Raw genomic sequence first — 17,228 nt, 5'->3', positions numbered from 1 at the left:
TATTTATTAATTATTTTTTTTTTTCATTTAAATGTTTTAGTTTTGAAATGTTGTTGTATGCATTTGTCATTTTTATTTAATTTATTTCATTTTCTTAAATGTGTGTATATATAGTATTTATAGAGTTTTAGCTTTTAGTTTTAATTACTTTTTCTTATGTGTAAGTCGCTTTGGATAAAAGCGTCTGCTAAATGACTAAAAGTAAAGTAAAAGTAAAGTTTTAGTTTAATTTATGAGTAAAGTTTCTAAAAAAAAATTAGTTTCAGTTTTTCTAAAATTTAGTTGAATCTTTTCCATGTACTGCTTATTTATTTATTAATTTGTTTGTTTGTTTAAATTAACAAAAGTGTACTAGTTTAATTTTATATTTTAGTTAACGATAACAACACTGAATGGGAAAAGAGCAGCCTGAACATTCTGTTCACTCCTTTTTTGTTGTATATAAGCTACACAAGGGTAAGAAGATGATTGCAAAATTAAATCTGTAGTCTTTTAAGTTAAAGTATAAAGTGTAAGTTGTGTAGTGATTAGTAGTGATTAAAGCTAACATTTTACATTTTTTTTGTAGATGAAATATCGATAAGAATGATACTTAAAGCGTTAAACGCTGTGGCGATGTTCTGTGCTGATGTGGATGTGGTCTGACAGTGCTGTGTTTTTGGTGTTTCAGTAAAGCAAGCAGTTAATGGCGATATTGGCCACCACAGCAAAGCATCACAGCACACACACACTTACCCAGGAAATGCTTCGGTCGGCCACAGAGTAATTTTGACTGTCCTGGCCAATTTCTGCCAAACAGGAGGCAGACACACACCACAGAGCTGCACTTGTCTCTCTCTGGCTGATGGTTTGAGAGAGAGAGAAATCTAGCAGCCTGAAGTGATTCTTAATGCCATAACTGCTCAAAATTGTAACAGTAAAACTTAAAAGCATCAATGCAATTTTCTGCCTTCAGCTGAGGCTTATGGAAAAGAAGAAACTACAAGCTTTGTGAGTTTGGGAGAAGTCTAGATTTGTCTTTTTCCCTGCACACCTGCTCTTTTCTTCTGCCGTCGTGTCTGGTGTTATTTTGGAATTTGAGACATGCTTAAAGCGGAAAATTATACATACAGACAGATTGAAAATGAAGACAAATATTGCTACATTTTGTGTTTGTGGTTAGTGGATCATGCTGATAGTGAATGTGATTCTCGATGTGGAAACTTGAGGAGAACTGACTTCATACATCTAAAAACCACCAGAATTGCGAAACGTAAACTCACAATTCTGAAATTCTGACAAAAACAAAAAAGAGTCAGAATTGTGAGATATAAACCCAAAATTTAGAGATATAAACTCAGAACTGTGAGGGAAAAAAAGTCGCAATTAGCTTTTTTTTTATTTTTTAGTATTTTTTATTTTTATTTTTTGGTGGAAATGGGCTTCAATAAATCTGCCAGTGGAGCCATAAAAATTAAATTGTTTCCTTTTTGAATTAAGTTCATTTTTCAGACCCCATCGGCAGATATTTCATTCTTATTTTATGCATAAACTCACTACAATTTGATAAAATTTCATTTGATTTTGATGTATTTTTTCAGAAAACAAGATAATATAATATTTTATATTATAATATTTTGCTACTCAAGTAAATGCATCTTTATTTAAGAATGTTTATATGTTTGTACTGAAAAACAAGACAAATATACAAAGTAAGAAAATCCATTGCCGTGTACAGAGATCTCTGCTAATTACAAACTTTAATATGGTAAAAAGTTCAAAACATTGTTGAGATCTTTTAAATCATATGAGGAGACGTGTGTAAGATTACTGAGGTCTTTTTCTTAGGAGAAGCATCTGAGAAGCTTCATGTCTCCTCCCTTTAATGTCCTCTTTCTCTCTCTTGCTCTTTGTCTTCACCTTTCACCTTCTTTTCTCCATCACATTCCCTCATTGCTACATTCTGCAGTTTCTCATTATTCTTCCTTTTGGCCACTAATATTTATTTGCCGCCCCTCGATTTCTCCCTTTTCATTTTCATCACCTTCCTCTCTTTTTTTCTGTCATGTTTATCTCTTTCTTCATCACATCAGTTCTCCACACTTCATCCAACCTGTTCCAAGTAACACAGAATCTCTCTCGTTCTCTGAATAACAGGTCATACAGTATTCACAGCTAATGCATTCAAAATTATTGTGGAAAAAAAATAAGACCTAAGATTTTTTTTATTGCATAAAAACTTTGCTTGCTTGTTTGATTGATTGATTGATTGATTGATTGTCCTTCCACTAGATCTAGTGATGATTAGATCAATCAATCATAAGGCCGGATTGGAAAAATCAGTTTTGTTCTGGTACTGAAGGTTCTGAGCTGTTTTGATCCAGATCTGCAGTTTCTCAGATTGTCTGAGTTTCTCAAAGCTGAGTCAGCTGCTCATGTGTGTGTAGTTATGTGCATGTTTTGGTAAAAATTATGTTTTCCTGGACTCTGTCGGTCTGTTGCGCAAGTGAGTGTGTGCGTATGTTTGACTGCTGGCTCACTGTGTGTTAAAGGTTTCTGAACTCATTAATGAATTGCTGTAACTAAACAATCCTCTCTCTCTGTCTCGCACTCTTTGTAAAACGCTCATCTGATGGTAAATCAGAACCGGCTCTTCAGTTACACAGTAGTTTTGTAAATCCGGTCAAGTGATTGTAAACAAATCTGGTATCTATTTGTATGTGTGTGATTTGTGTTTCTGCCTAACAAGCTTTATTTAACCACATGCACACAACCAAACAATGGCTCCGAAAAGTATTGGGACACTTGAATTACATGTACACTTAAAGAATATCAAAGCAAGTGTACTGCAGGATCTCTTCTATTCACAAAGTTTAAATTTTGATGTCTTTGAATCACCTTTTATTTGTAGTGGTTGCATGAACAGAGTTGCCAACATTTGGCACATGCATGCAAGATGGAGCGCAACAGAGAAGTGAGCCCCAAAATATACATTTTGTCCAATTATTAGTTCTATTTCTGTCAAAAGTTTAGATTGCAAACTTCAGATTGCATCTTTCTGTACCTTAAATGACACTCGCTGTGATGTTTTGTTGTGTGATGTAATGATATTTCTATATTCTGAAGTGTGTGTTAGGTATCCAGATCCTTGTTGAGGCCATTGTCCATCTATCCATCCATCCTTCATTTCCTCTCTACATCACACCTCTCCTCCCTCTCTCATTTTCTCTTTCTTGTTCTGCTCTCTCTCTCCATTTAATCTCAGTCCAAACATGCCCAACTGCAGCCTTTTAGAATTTTTTTTTCTTATTGCTAGTTTTTTCCTCTCTCATTTTTCTCTGTTTGTTGTGTAAATGAGATGTAGGTCTTTTTTTCTCCCTCTCTGGGTGTAATAGAGGAGTGAATACCGAATACATTCACATTTTCCTACCATGTGTTTAATGCCAGTGAAACGCCCATGTGCCCATGGCAGAGAGAGCAGCCGTGCCAGCGAACCACGGTGTGTCCTGCGTGTTTGTGTGTGTGTGGTGTGCTTTTGATTGTCGCCGCTGGATATGTGTGTTAGATTGTGTGCTGATCAGTGCATGTGTGTTTTGCTCACTTGTTAACCTGTGCCATGTGATTTTCATGCCTGTATGCCATGCATGTGTGTGTTGTGTGTGGTTAGTCGTGGGAACTTTACCTCTGCTCATGGAGGCCCAGATGTGGTTCATGGCGCTATGAAACCTGATGCCCCCCTTCAAAACACACAGATACATACACACAAACACACACACACACACACACACACACACACTTTCTCTCCCCAACCCACTGCGCTTAGAACTGCATTAAGACACATGTGGAAACAATTCAACCAATGCCCTGAGCAGACGGGCTCTCACACACACACACACATACACACATACACATCACATATCAATCACACACACATACACACTCATCACATATACATAACAGGCGTACGCAGTCACTGCACATGTGCCACACACATACACTTCAGCATACATCTGACTCACGTAAGTCTCCACACTTCACTGCAAATGCATACATAAACATATGAATACAAGAAACACACACAGTTTCATCATGCTGTTTTGGACAAACCACTGAATCGCCTTATAAATCAATATACACGCGTTACCAAGTGAGAAAACATCTCTTTCTTTAACAATGGCTGCAGGTAGATGTGTATAATAACATGGGTATGACATAGGTATTACAACGAGAAGGTGATTTATGAGGACATTTTCAGTGTCCCTGTAATTCAAAAGGCTTATAAATAATTCAGAATGAGTTTTTTTGAAAATCTAAAAATGCAGAAGGTTTCCTGTGAGGGGTAGGTTTAGGTGTAGGGTTGGTGTAGGGCAATAGAAAATACGGTTTGTACAGTAGAAAAACCATTACGCCTATGGAGAGTCCCCATAAACCATAAAAACAAACCTGTGTGTGTGTGTGTGTGTGAATGTTCAGAGGCTTGAGTCATCTCTCAGTAGACTTCTGCAAGTGAGCACCTCGGTGTCCCACAGGGCTCTGTTTTAGGCCCCTTGTTTTTGTTTTTGCACCTGGTTACAGGGAACTCAAAGTGAATTAACAATCTGCTGATGTGGCCGGGCCCTAATTTATGGGTAAGCTAATGTCTTTTGTAATGTTTCTGAGTAGCTGGCCCAGAAAATGTCTGAACCTTTAGTAGTCTCCACAATCATCCAGAATTAATTCAGAACAGCCGTGCAGCAGAACACACCTAGAACCAGAAAGAGGGAGAACCACCGGTCTGAATGATTATGGATAGAGACGATATACCCTCTGAATCATTAGGTATGCAATTTCTAGCTAAATTTCAGACATTGTTGCATTCTGAAATGTGTCTGTTGCATGTTGTGCAAATCGTAGTACGCTTTGCATTCTCAGCATCAGACATGCTATTGCGGGCATTAACCTTAACTTCTCTTTCAAGTCAGCTAGCAAGTTAAAGTTATTTAAACTGCTCATATATAACTACTTGACTAGTGGCACATTTAATAACACAGAGACATTTGAAAGAGTCTCTGTTACGTAGGTTTGGAGCCAATGCAGTTTTTTAAAAGTCTCTTACGCTTATCAAAGTTTAAAAAATACCGTAAAAATGCTAACATTATGAAATATTATTACAATTAAAAATAACTGTTTTTATATATATATACAGTGGCGGGAGAACTTGCACAATTGGTGGCTGACTAAATACTTTTTTTTTCAACAGCCAATTAATCCAGTCTTCAGTGTCACATGATCCTTCAGAAATCATTCTAATATACTGATTTGCTGCTCAAGAAACATTTTTCTTATTATTATCAATGTTGAAAACAGTTGTGCTGCTTAATATTTTTATGAAAACTGAGATAAATTTTGTTTTTCAGGATTCACTGAATAATAGAAGAACAGCATTTATTTGAAATATAAGTCTTTTGTAACAATATAAATTACTTTTAAAGCAAAGCAAATGAATTTAAAGCATCCTTGCTGAATAAAAATATAAATAAAAAAAAAAAAGAAAAAGAAAAGAGAAACATGTTACTGTATGTACAATTGTGATACATTGGCCAAGAATTCACGACTGTGTCTGCATACTTGCTTAAGGTATGTTATTCGTCTTACACAGAGACTGCGTTAGGGAAGGGCTGTTTTGATATAGCCAAAAGTGCAGAAACAAGCCAATTTCTGTAATTGAATATTTCAGTTCTTCAACATCTGGAGCTGCATGTAAAAATGGAAAATGGAGGGATGACAGGGGCATATGACGGGAGAAAGACGAAAATACCCACTCCTCTCTTCAGAACAGATGCTCTAATCTCTGGTCTGAAACACACATACACATCAGTCCTGCAAACTGTGGCAATGCATTAAAGGGGTCCTATTATGCTTTTTCACTTTTTCAACTTTAGTTAGTCTTTAATGTTGCTGTTTGAGCATAAAAAAAGATCTGCAATGTTACAAAGCTCAAAGTCCACTTGAAAAGGAGATATTTTATTTAACAGAAATCACTTTTCAAAAACTACAATGAGCGACTCGTTTGGACTACAATGCATATTTTCCAGGATTTGTGATATCACAAATACCGTAAAGAAGAAGTTACAGGTCTGTGAGAGCCAGAAATCTTGCTTGTTTGTAGGTGACCAAATACTTATTTTACAGAGGAATTTACCAATTAATTCTTTAAAAATCCTACAATGTGATTTTCTGGATTTTTTTTCTCATTTTGTCTCTCATAGTTGAGGTATACCTATGATGAAAATTACAGGCCTCTCTCATCTTTTTAAGCGGGAGAACTTGCACAATTGGTGGCTGACTAAATACTTTTTTTTTCAACAGCCAATTAATCCAGTCTTCAGTGTCACATGATCCTTCAGAAATCATTCTAATATACTGATTTGCTGCTCAAGAAACATTTTTCTTATTATTATCAATGTTGAAAACAGTTGTGCTGCTTAATATTTTTATGAAAACTGAGATAAATTTTGTTTTTCAGGATTCACTGAATAATAGAAGAACAGCATTTATTTGAAATATAAGTCTTTTGTAACAATATAAATTACTTTTAAAGCAAAGCAAATGAATTTAAAGCATCCTTGCTGAATAAAAATATAAATAAAAAAAAAAAAGAAAAAGAAAAGAGAAACATGTTACTGTATGTACAATTGTGATACATTGGCCAAGAATTCACGACTGTGTCTGCATACTTGCTTAAGGTATGTTATTCGTCTTACACAGAGACTGCGTTAGGGAAGGGCTGTTTTGATATAGCCAAAAGTGCAGAAACAAGCCAATTTCTGTAATTGAATATTTCAGTTCTTCAACATCTGGAGCTGCATGTAAAAATGGAAAATGGAGGGATGACAGGGGCATATGACGGGAGAAAGACGAAAATACCCACTCCTCTCTTCAGAACAGATGCTCTAATCTCTGGTCTGAAACACACATACACATCAGTCCTGCAAACTGTGGCAATGCATTAAAGGGGTCCTATTATGCTTTTTCACTTTTTCAACTTTAGTTAGTCTGTAATGTTGCTGTTTGAGCATAAAAAAGATCTGCAAAGTTACAAAGCTCAAAGTCCACTTCAAAAGGAGATCTTTTATTTAACAGAAATCACTTTTCAAAAACTACAACGAACGACTCGTTTGGACTACAACGCATATTTTCCGGGATTTGTGACATCACAAAGATCGACGAATGGGACGAGACCTGGTTGAGCTCCACTAGAGAAGGCAACGAGTGTTATCACTATGTCAGAGACACGCTAGCTTTCCCAAGGCAGACGAACTTAGAGTGGTTACAATCATCCGGGTTTAAATCGCGGTCAAATTTTTTTGATTTGATTTTGACGCAGTATTTACATTGAAGCTCACAGCCTATGGTAAGGGGCATGACATTTCCCGATCACGTTCCGAGTGGTGCCAATCACAACACACACTGGCCCAGCTAACCAATCACAGCACATTTCGGATTTCAGAAGGCGGGCCTTCATTTGATGCAGGAACTATTCGAGCCGTTCATGCCAGACTGAGGAGAGAGGTGTTGTAATAATGAAAAATACAATATGTGAAAAAATAATGTGTTTTTCGAACAACCTAGTATGAGAGCCTGTTCTAGTACACCCCCAAAACAAAATCAAGACTTTGTAAAAGAGCATCATTTTGTTTAAACCCCTTTAAACAAACAAACATGCTGACAAATAACATACGCATTTGACGTGTTCATTAGCAGCTGGGTTCTTCTAGTCTCATTGCAGCCACACTGCATGCAAACACATGTGTGGTTATTAATCCATGGGTGATGTGGGGCTTAAACACACACACACACACACACTTACACTTGGCAGTCATATGTAGGTGATCTGGGTGTCATTACTGTTTGGCATCTCATCAGCACCGATGATGACATTCAGATGCATGTTGTACTCTTGTGTGCTTGCACTTGTGTTGCTGCATCTGTGTGTGCTCGTGGTGTGTGTGCTAGTTTGAATTGACCAAATGTTCTCCGTAACTGCTGGATCAAGCAGGATTTGCCTCTCTATCACTGGATGGATTGTCAAAGCATCTTTCATATTTTTGCCTGGTTTTCCAGTACAAATATCTAAAAATCCTTAACTCAAGATAGGAGGAAATGACTTAATAAAAATTTGCTGAAAATGTACTCACCTTCAGGCCATCCAAGATATAGATGAGTTTGTTTCTTCATCAGAAAAGATTTGGAGAAATTCAGCACTACATCGCTTGCTCACCAGTGGATCCTCTGCAGTGAATGGGTGCCGTCAGAATAAGAGTCCAAACAGCTTATAAAAACATCACAATAATCCACATGACTCCAGTCCATCAATTAACATCTTGTGAAGCAAAAAGCAGAGTGTTTCTAAGAAGCAAATCATCAAAGCATTTTAACTTTTAAACCATCACTTCTGGTCAAAATACAAAACCATAATCCGTAATAATACTTCCTCTATAGTAAAAAAGTCTATCCCCTGTTGTCTTCTCACATCTACCCACATATTTGTTTAGAACAGTTTTGGATTGTTTTCACTTGTAAATGGTGCTTAATCTGCATATTTCTCTCCTGATTCAGACGAGACAACTTTTTCACAAGGAAGTAATATTATGGATTATGGACTTTTAAACAGAAGCAATAGTTTGAAGTTGAAAATTGTATAATGATGGATTTGTTTTTTACAAACACGCAGCTTTTCGCTTCACAAGATGGACTGTTGTTGTGTAGATTACTTGTGGATTATTGTGATGTTTTTATTAGCTATTTGGACTCTCATTCTGATGGCACCCATTCACTGCAGACAATCCAAATTTTCAGAAAACAAAACTTAACATCTTAAGTCATTCTGCTTCTCAAGTAAATGTATCTTGATTTAAGATAGTTTAGATATTTGTACTGGAAAACTTTTTGAAGTGCTTAATTTACCCCAGTACTGCCACCTGCACCGTTGCTTGCAAAAAGGCTCATGCATGCGTGTCAAGTTCTAAGTGTATCGATTCACTCTGTCTTCTGTCACCAACTAAGAGCAGCTGTGTTTGAACAAGTACACGAGAAGACACATGCGTTTACAGTGTGTGTATGTGTGCATGCAGTGTGTAAACCTCTCGTCACTTTGCGTCGATGCATATGTGTGTGTCCGTATCTTCGATTCCCATTAGATTCTCCTTCTGCCTAGAGCTGGAGAGAAATCAACCCTTTTGTTTGTAATTATAGTGACTTTGAAAAGAAAGAATAAAAAAAGAGTGAATGAAGAGAGGGAAAAAAGTACTTCAGCACGTCTGTGACATATTAGCCATCTTTTACCGTAATTGTTTTTCGACCCCTCTTAGCCTTTGTTCACATACACACACACATGTGCAGACAGGCGTGGAGGGAATGTTCTCATGTAGATGAGGTCTTACGGAGTGTCGCAGTGCATCCAATATGCGATGTGACTACTTATTGATGAGTGTTTGTATTGGAGGAGTTCTGCTCGAGTTTCTGGGAAGGCCTGAATCCTGAGCTGCATCCTCCCCGTGGTGAGAGCGGATCGGTGGGTACTGTGCTTCAAGAAATCGTTTATTTAGGCATGGTGTTTTGCTTAAATCACCCTTTGAGGTGGATGGAGGGGTCAAAGGTCAAACTAAGGGTTTGGGGTCACTCTTGAGGTTAAGAGTGCAAATGAAGAGGGGGGATGAGTTAAGTGAAAAATGCAAATTGTGTCATCATTTAATCGCCCTTATGTTGCTTGAAACCTAAGCTGCTCTTTTACGTACAACAACAATGGATTGGAACTGGGGTTGTTGAGCATCAAAAAGGGTAAAAAGCACCATAAACGTATCATAAAGGTGTATATTATTTTCAAGTACACTACCATTCAAAACTTTTTTTTAAAGAAATTAGTACCTTTATTCTGCAAGGATGCATTAAATTGATCATAAGTGAAGACATGTATAATGTTACTGAATATTTATATTTCAAATCAACTGTGTTCTTTTGAACTTTCTTTTCATCAAAGAAAAAAATATATAAGTTTCACAAAAATATGAAGCAACACAACTGTTTTCGACATTGATAATAATACGAAATGATTCTTGAGCATCAAATCAGCATATTAGAATAATTTCTGAAGGATCATGTGACACTGAAGACTGCAGTAATTGCTGGAGTAATTTGGATATTTGCATCACAGGAATAAATTGCATTTTAAAATAGTTCTTTTAAATTGTAACAATACTTGTAATAATTACTGATTTTACTGTATTTTTGCTAAAAAGATAAAGCAGCCTTGGTGAACAGAAAATACTTCTTTTAAACTATCCATCTATCCATCTTATCTATCTTTTGACTTTTGCACAGGCAGTTACTACTTTAATTTTCTTCAGCGGGAAATGTAATTTTATTGCAAGGACCGTGTACAGTTAGCCAAAACAACTGAAGATGACAAAAAGAGACAATAATCATTATGTGTATACACACAGAAATCCAAACAATATGATATTCATGGTTTATTAATGGCTAAAATCAAGGCAGATGGTTCAGTTTATTGAAAGGAAAAACAAACCGATTGAATGATACGGCCTGCTGGACACTGGAAAGTCATTCGATGGCAATTTGTCTGTGTGTGGGTCACTCACTGGCCCTGTATGCGCGTTAGATAAACACACTTCGCTGGAAGCTGCGCTCTTTGTTCAACATTTTGTTAACATCCCCGATGTTGTCAAATTGATTGTCAGATTACGACGTTTTGCACAGTTTTTGAAGGGTTCTCTTGCTCATCCACTCATACAGTTTCAAAGTGTCCCACTCTGCCAGAGAATGTGACATCATCACATTTTTGAGGCCATACACACACTTCATATAAATGTAAGAATTAAAATGTAATCCAGACAATAACACACACACGCATGCATATTTATGTGCATGCCGTCTAGCACACAATAGAGAGGGAGAGAGAGCATTGCATCCTCTGCTGACTCCTGCTATTGCCCAAGAGGGATTGTTTGTGTGGTTTCCACTGGCAACCAGAAGGGAGTGATGGGTAGGGCATGTACTGGTGATACAGAAATCGAATGTTATTTGGCTCTGTGTGTGTGTGTGTGTGTGTGCACTGCTCTTTGAAGATTGAACGCTAGTGACATGCATACATGAACTACTGGATTGGAAGTGGAGAATGAACCCTGGTCTCTCTCTCTCGCTCCCCCTTTGTTTCTTTCCTCTCTGATGGTTTTACCAGAGTTGTGACTCATTGGGGATTTAGCCATAACATGCGATTTTGAGAGAGAGGGAAGAGGAAAGGTGAAAAAGAGAAGAGTTGGGGAGAATCGGTTGTGAATGCAGCTATAAGATTTGAGTAGAAGATTTTGACTTTTTCTGAAGAGAATGTGAATGATATTGTTTGTACAAAACACACTGCAATGGTGTTGTGGGTTGTTGCCAGGGCGTTGCTAAGGTGGTTGCTACTACGTGGTATCTTATTGTCTCATGCGGATCATGTCTTGTTTTCTAGTACAAATATCTAAACATTCTTAAATCAAGATACGTTTACTTGAGATGCAAAATGACTTGAAGTAATACGTTTTGTTTTTCTAAAAAATGTATCAAAATTAAGTGAGTTTATACTTTAGACAAGAACAAATATCTGCCAGTGGGGTCAGAAAAATGCATTTAATTCAAACGGAAAACAAGATTAATTTTCTGACCCCATTGGCAGATATTTGTTCTTGTTTTAAGTAAAAAAAATATATATAATAATCATTTTTGATATTCTTTCAGAAAATAAAACGTTTTATGGTTTGTAAATTTTCTTCTGAATTAAATGAATCCAGAATTAAGACTTTGATTGATTGATTGATTGTGGTGTATCCACTTTGAATAGAAAGCTAGATTTTTACATATTCTGAAATGTGAAATTGCATATTACATAAATAAATTTTAACATTTCTTTACAAAACTCACTGTAATGATTGGGCTGTTGGGTTGAGTTGACAGGGTATTGCTAAGGTGGTTGCTAAGTGGTTTATTGTCTCATGTGAATCATTGCAAAACTGATTTTCTTCCTCAGGGTTTTTTGTCTAGTACAAACATCTAAACATTATAAGATTAAGATATACTTAGTTGAGACACAAAATAACTTGAGATGAGATAATTAATCTTGTTTTCTGAACAATGTATCAAACAAGTTTTTATACTACAAACAAGAAGAAAAAAATCTGACTGTGTGGTCAGAAGAATTTATTAAATTTAAAGAAAAAAAGTTTTTCTGTCCCCATTTACAGATATTTGTTACCGTTTTTAGCATAAAGTCACTTAGTTTTTATAAATTTTTCAGAAAACAAGACTTAATATCTAAAGTCATCTTGAGTCTCAATTAAATGTATCTTGATGCAAGAATGTTTATACATTTGTCAAAAATGCTTGTTTAGAAAATACTTTTTTGCATTATATACACTTTGAATAGAAAGTTTTTACATTTTCTGTTTTCTGAACATTTTTTATTATATATTACATAAATACATGTTTACATTTCTGTACAAAACTCACTGTAATGATTTTGGATTGTTGCCAGGGCATTGCTAGGGTGTTCATTAGTTGCTAGGGTGGTTGCCACGTGGTTTCGTACTGTCTCGTGAATATCTGTAATCTAGATGTGGCTCTGCTTCCTTCTTCAATGGGATTTTTTCACCTGTTTTATAGTCCAGCAGGTGAAAATGATGAGTCTGATCACTTAAGACGCATGATTTGAGGAATCATTCATGTCTGGAGCACAAATGATGCAGGACGACGCACAATTCAACTTTTATGCTCAGTGTTAGAGGTTTGTTTAACGCAAACACCACATATAATTCTCTCTCTGTCTCAGAGTTGGCCTGTGGTTGTTAATTAGTTCGTTTCAGAGAAAACATGATTACGTGTTGAGTTTACTCGGCAGAAAATGAGCAGGACTGGTATTCCCCTGGGTCCGTTTGTTTTTTCTTTTTTTCCATAATTGTTGTCACTCCCTCCAGTAGAAACCGTCTGTCATCTCTCTCTTTTCTAGGCTGATCACAGACTGAGTGCGTCATTTAGACTCCAACAGGTCTAGATGGAAACATCCACCGGTAACATCTAAACCAGCATCCATCAGCAACTTAAAACATGATTACTGAGTGTCTAGGCCGCTCACATTTACAATATGTTCCATATGTTCCACACATACAAATGTTCCAGATGCCCACATTTACATAGATCAATGAGGACATAAAGCTAATTCTAATGACTACAGACCAAGTACTAATCCTAAAAGAAAACATTTATGTTTTTAGAAGAAAAAAAGCATTTATTTAATTGATGAATCGTTTTCCAATCGAGTCCAATTTTTCCAAATGTTCCTGTATGTCTGCACAATGGAGATTTTGTCAGATTTAGCTAAATTCTGGCGACTAATTTTCCCCTAAAGTATAGCTAAGTAAAAACACACACTTTGGCCTCGTCCTCATCAAACTCTAGCACTTTCATTCCATGTTCTTTATTAATCACCAGCTTTTACTCTCATTAAATCTCAGTGTGTGAGTCTACAGGTCTGTTCTGTGTGTTATCACCCAAACACACCAGGGAACACACACACACACACACACACACACAGACACACAGGCAGGTCAGATAACTTTCCCATCTCTCCTCGTCTCCCTTTCTCTGTTCATCAGCCCTTGTGCTAATTTCTCATTGGTGAATGTGCTGTGCTGGTGAGGATGATGAGGACGAAGAGGCTGATGATACAAATCAACTTCAAGTGAAGAGATCACCAGAGTGTGCTGCCTCCTTCAGGGAAGCAGCAGTACTACAGGATTCTGTCAACAGTTATGCTCAGAATGGCATACTACTCATATGATTTATGCATTATACTTACGTACTGTGCATGTGTTTTCTGTATGCATGGAATGCCCGAATGACCAGTTACAATAGGCCAGATATGCAGTATACAATTAGAGCACACTACATAGAAAAAAAAAAGATTAAGCTGAAGTGTGTAATTTTGCAGTTTCTCACTTCAGTGTCATTTTAAGTATGTTTAAGTACAATAGTTTTACTTTCTGAAGAGTTTAACGCTGTATCTCAAAACATTAAGTTTAAGTTAAGTTTTAGTTTACAATTTACACACTGCAGCTTTATTTTTACACAAATTTGAAATGCAAACTAACTGTATTTGCTTTCCAGATTATACCTGGAAGCCATGCCATTTAATGTTGCATGCGCCAACAAAGTTTCATAGGATGACCATACATTTTTTCCCCTGGACATGTCCTTGCCAGGATTTCTAAATTGCCTAAAATATCCAGGTTTTGGCTTTGTTTTCCTATTGACGTGCTCTCTACAGTCCTCATACATCATATGTACATGTATTTGCATCACTTTGACCATTCTCTGTAGATCCCACCTTCTGATTCGTCGATTATGTACAGTGCCTGCAAACTACTTTTCAATCATTACCTTCAGCATATGTATGTATATATATATATATACAGTGGGTACGGAAAGTATTCAGACCCCCTTACATTTTTCACTCTTTGTTATATTGCAGCCATTTGCTAAAATCATTTAAGTTATTTTTTTTCCTCATTAATGTACACACAGCACCCCATATTGACAGTAAAACACAGAATTGTTGACATTTTTGCAGATTTATTAAAAAAGAATATATATATATATATATATATATATATATATATATATATATATATATATATATATAATACAGAGCCAAAACCCGGATATTTTAGGCGATTTAGAAATCGATATATGTCTGGGAAAAAGGGTGTATGGTATCCCTAATGTATCATACTACTGTTTATTATTGCATACTGCATCCAGTTTTAAAATATTATTTAAAAACATCAAATGCAGTATACAGTATATAGTTTGCAGAATGCAGCAAGCACTAGTATTCCCTTCTGAACATTGCCAGCATTTCATTACAACACACAAATTGTGCTGTACAAGCCTCACTGATGACGGCTTTCAGCCTCACCCTGCTTCATTCTACTACGTTAACAAATCATTAGCTCTTCCATGAACATGATTTCAGCCTGAGTCCCGTCGGATTGCATCGGCTGTGGGGATGAAGACGACAACTCCCATGATTCCACACTCAGTCACAGCGTCATAAAACTACGTCTTTGTCTATTTGTTTATTTTGAATACGCGCCCTCTAGCGGTGAAAATTACATATTGTGCCTTTAACTAGCTGTTTCAGTTTTTCTTTTTTAATAAATCTGCAAAAATGTCAACAATTCTGTGTTTTTCTGTCAATATGGGGTGCTGTGTGTACATTAATGAGGAAAAAAATAAACTTAAATGATTTTAGCAAATGGCTGCAATATTACAAAGAGTGAAAAATTTAAGGGGGTCTGAATACTTTCCGTACCCACTGTATATATATATATATATATATATATATACAGTCAACTCACCTCTGTCCCACAACAGTTTTCCGGCATCCTTCCTCCACCCCAACTCCTCACTCTTACATGTAAGTGCAAACTCGTGAATTTCAATGCGTTGCAATGAGCTCAGTGGGAGAAAAAATAGTAGTTCAGTCTAAAAGATTTTTTTATTTGTATGTATTTTTTTTTATACTTATTAGAATATCATTAATTTAGCAACATGCTAAAACTACCTGTGTAGCAGTAGAGAGCAAGACAACTAGGTTTTGGAACAGTCTTTCACTTTCCATCTTTGCAATATTTTATAGTCTCTCTCTTTCTCTCTCTTTCTGTCTCTCCCCATTTTTCATTCACATCTGGTGCAGTAATTACAGGTTATCACCCCACAGGGGGTGTTCGCGCGCACACACACACACAGGCCACTTTCTGGTTCATGTACCCGTAGGAAAGAAAAATCACAAATGAGATCTCCGTTTCAGTCGTTTTGCTGTCGCGTTGGTTTGGCTCAGCGGTTACTTCTGATTGACCAGATCACCGTCTCATGTCCGTCGGGGAACCGGAGATCGTACCTCGCGCGCTGTCCAACGTTTATGCCATGATATCTTGCTCTATTGTCAGTCAATACTTTTTAAGAACTCTGCAATAAGGGCACGGTATGATACTTAAATCTCAGTATGTCTTCACTTTTTGCGCAATTACAAAAAAAAAAGGGAAAAAATAGGTCTACATTTTTACTTTTTGCTTTATAAAATTGACATAAAATCAAGATGTAAGACTGAAGATATTTTAATTGCCATAATATGATTTTATTGCTATTTTTACCTATATATTGGGGGAGCAAGAAGTTTCACTCCTCGTTGTTGTAACATTTTGAGATGAACAGCAGATGGGACTCAAAGATTCACTTTTTGAAAACGTATGCCTACATTTTTAGTTTTTAAGTTATAAAATCGAGTAAAATTAAGATGTAAGACATAAACGAATATGCCATTTTAAGAAAGCAATACAAATTCGATTTAATTCCCTTTCATTGAAATGTTTCACTCCTCGTTGTTGTAAGACCCCTATATGAACAACAGATGGCGCTCAAAGATAATTTTTTAAACTAAACAACCGAATAGCACAAAGGATGATTATACATTTTTAAATATTTTACTGGCTGTCTATTATACCGCTTCGTTTATCCGTTATTTATTTATAATTACATTTGTTATATAAAGTAGACTGAATGGGTGAAATCTCATAACAACAGTGTGGATGTGTCTAGATTTGACTTTCTGATGTTTTTGTATATGTGATTTTCATCCTTTTCAGTCCCTGTGTGTTCTTTATTCTCTGTAGGCCTATGTAAGGCCATCTCTTACTCTCTCGTCACTTCTTTTCCTCTATCTCTCTTTCCTTTAAGGAAAAGCATTCAATAGAGACAGGCAGGGGTTTTGCAAGGTTACCGTGAGTGAGTTTAAATGGAGCTTGTGGTGAAAGTAATGGCACTCTCGCGCCCCGTGGACAATAAGCCTGCTGATGAAACGGGGCTTAAGGGCTCGCGTAATGCATGTTAATGTGACGGGCACCGTGAAATGCGCCGGGGATTATTTATCCAAAAACATTTGTATTCTTCTGTTGAAGAACGGCTGATCCCGGATAGCCGAGCACTAATCCGTCTCTCCGTTAATTAAAAAGAAGTCGAGAGCGGGAGGAACTCCTGTTTTTTCAAATGTAATCATTTCTTCTGGAGCTTTACCATCTGCTGGAGGTTAAGTCTGACAGCAGATTGGATTCTGCGGTTATTTAAACCTGGGAGGAGGATTTCACCTCCCTGCAGAGATA

This window comes from Sinocyclocheilus grahami, unplaced genomic scaffold (genome assembly GCF_001515645.1).
Source record: "Sinocyclocheilus grahami isolate Dianchi unplaced genomic scaffold, SAMN03320097.WGS_v1.1 scaffold218.1, whole genome shotgun sequence".
Classification (NCBI taxonomy): Eukaryota; Metazoa; Chordata; class Actinopteri; order Cypriniformes; family Cyprinidae; genus Sinocyclocheilus; species Sinocyclocheilus grahami.
Note: the sequence above shows the minus strand (reverse complement) of the source record.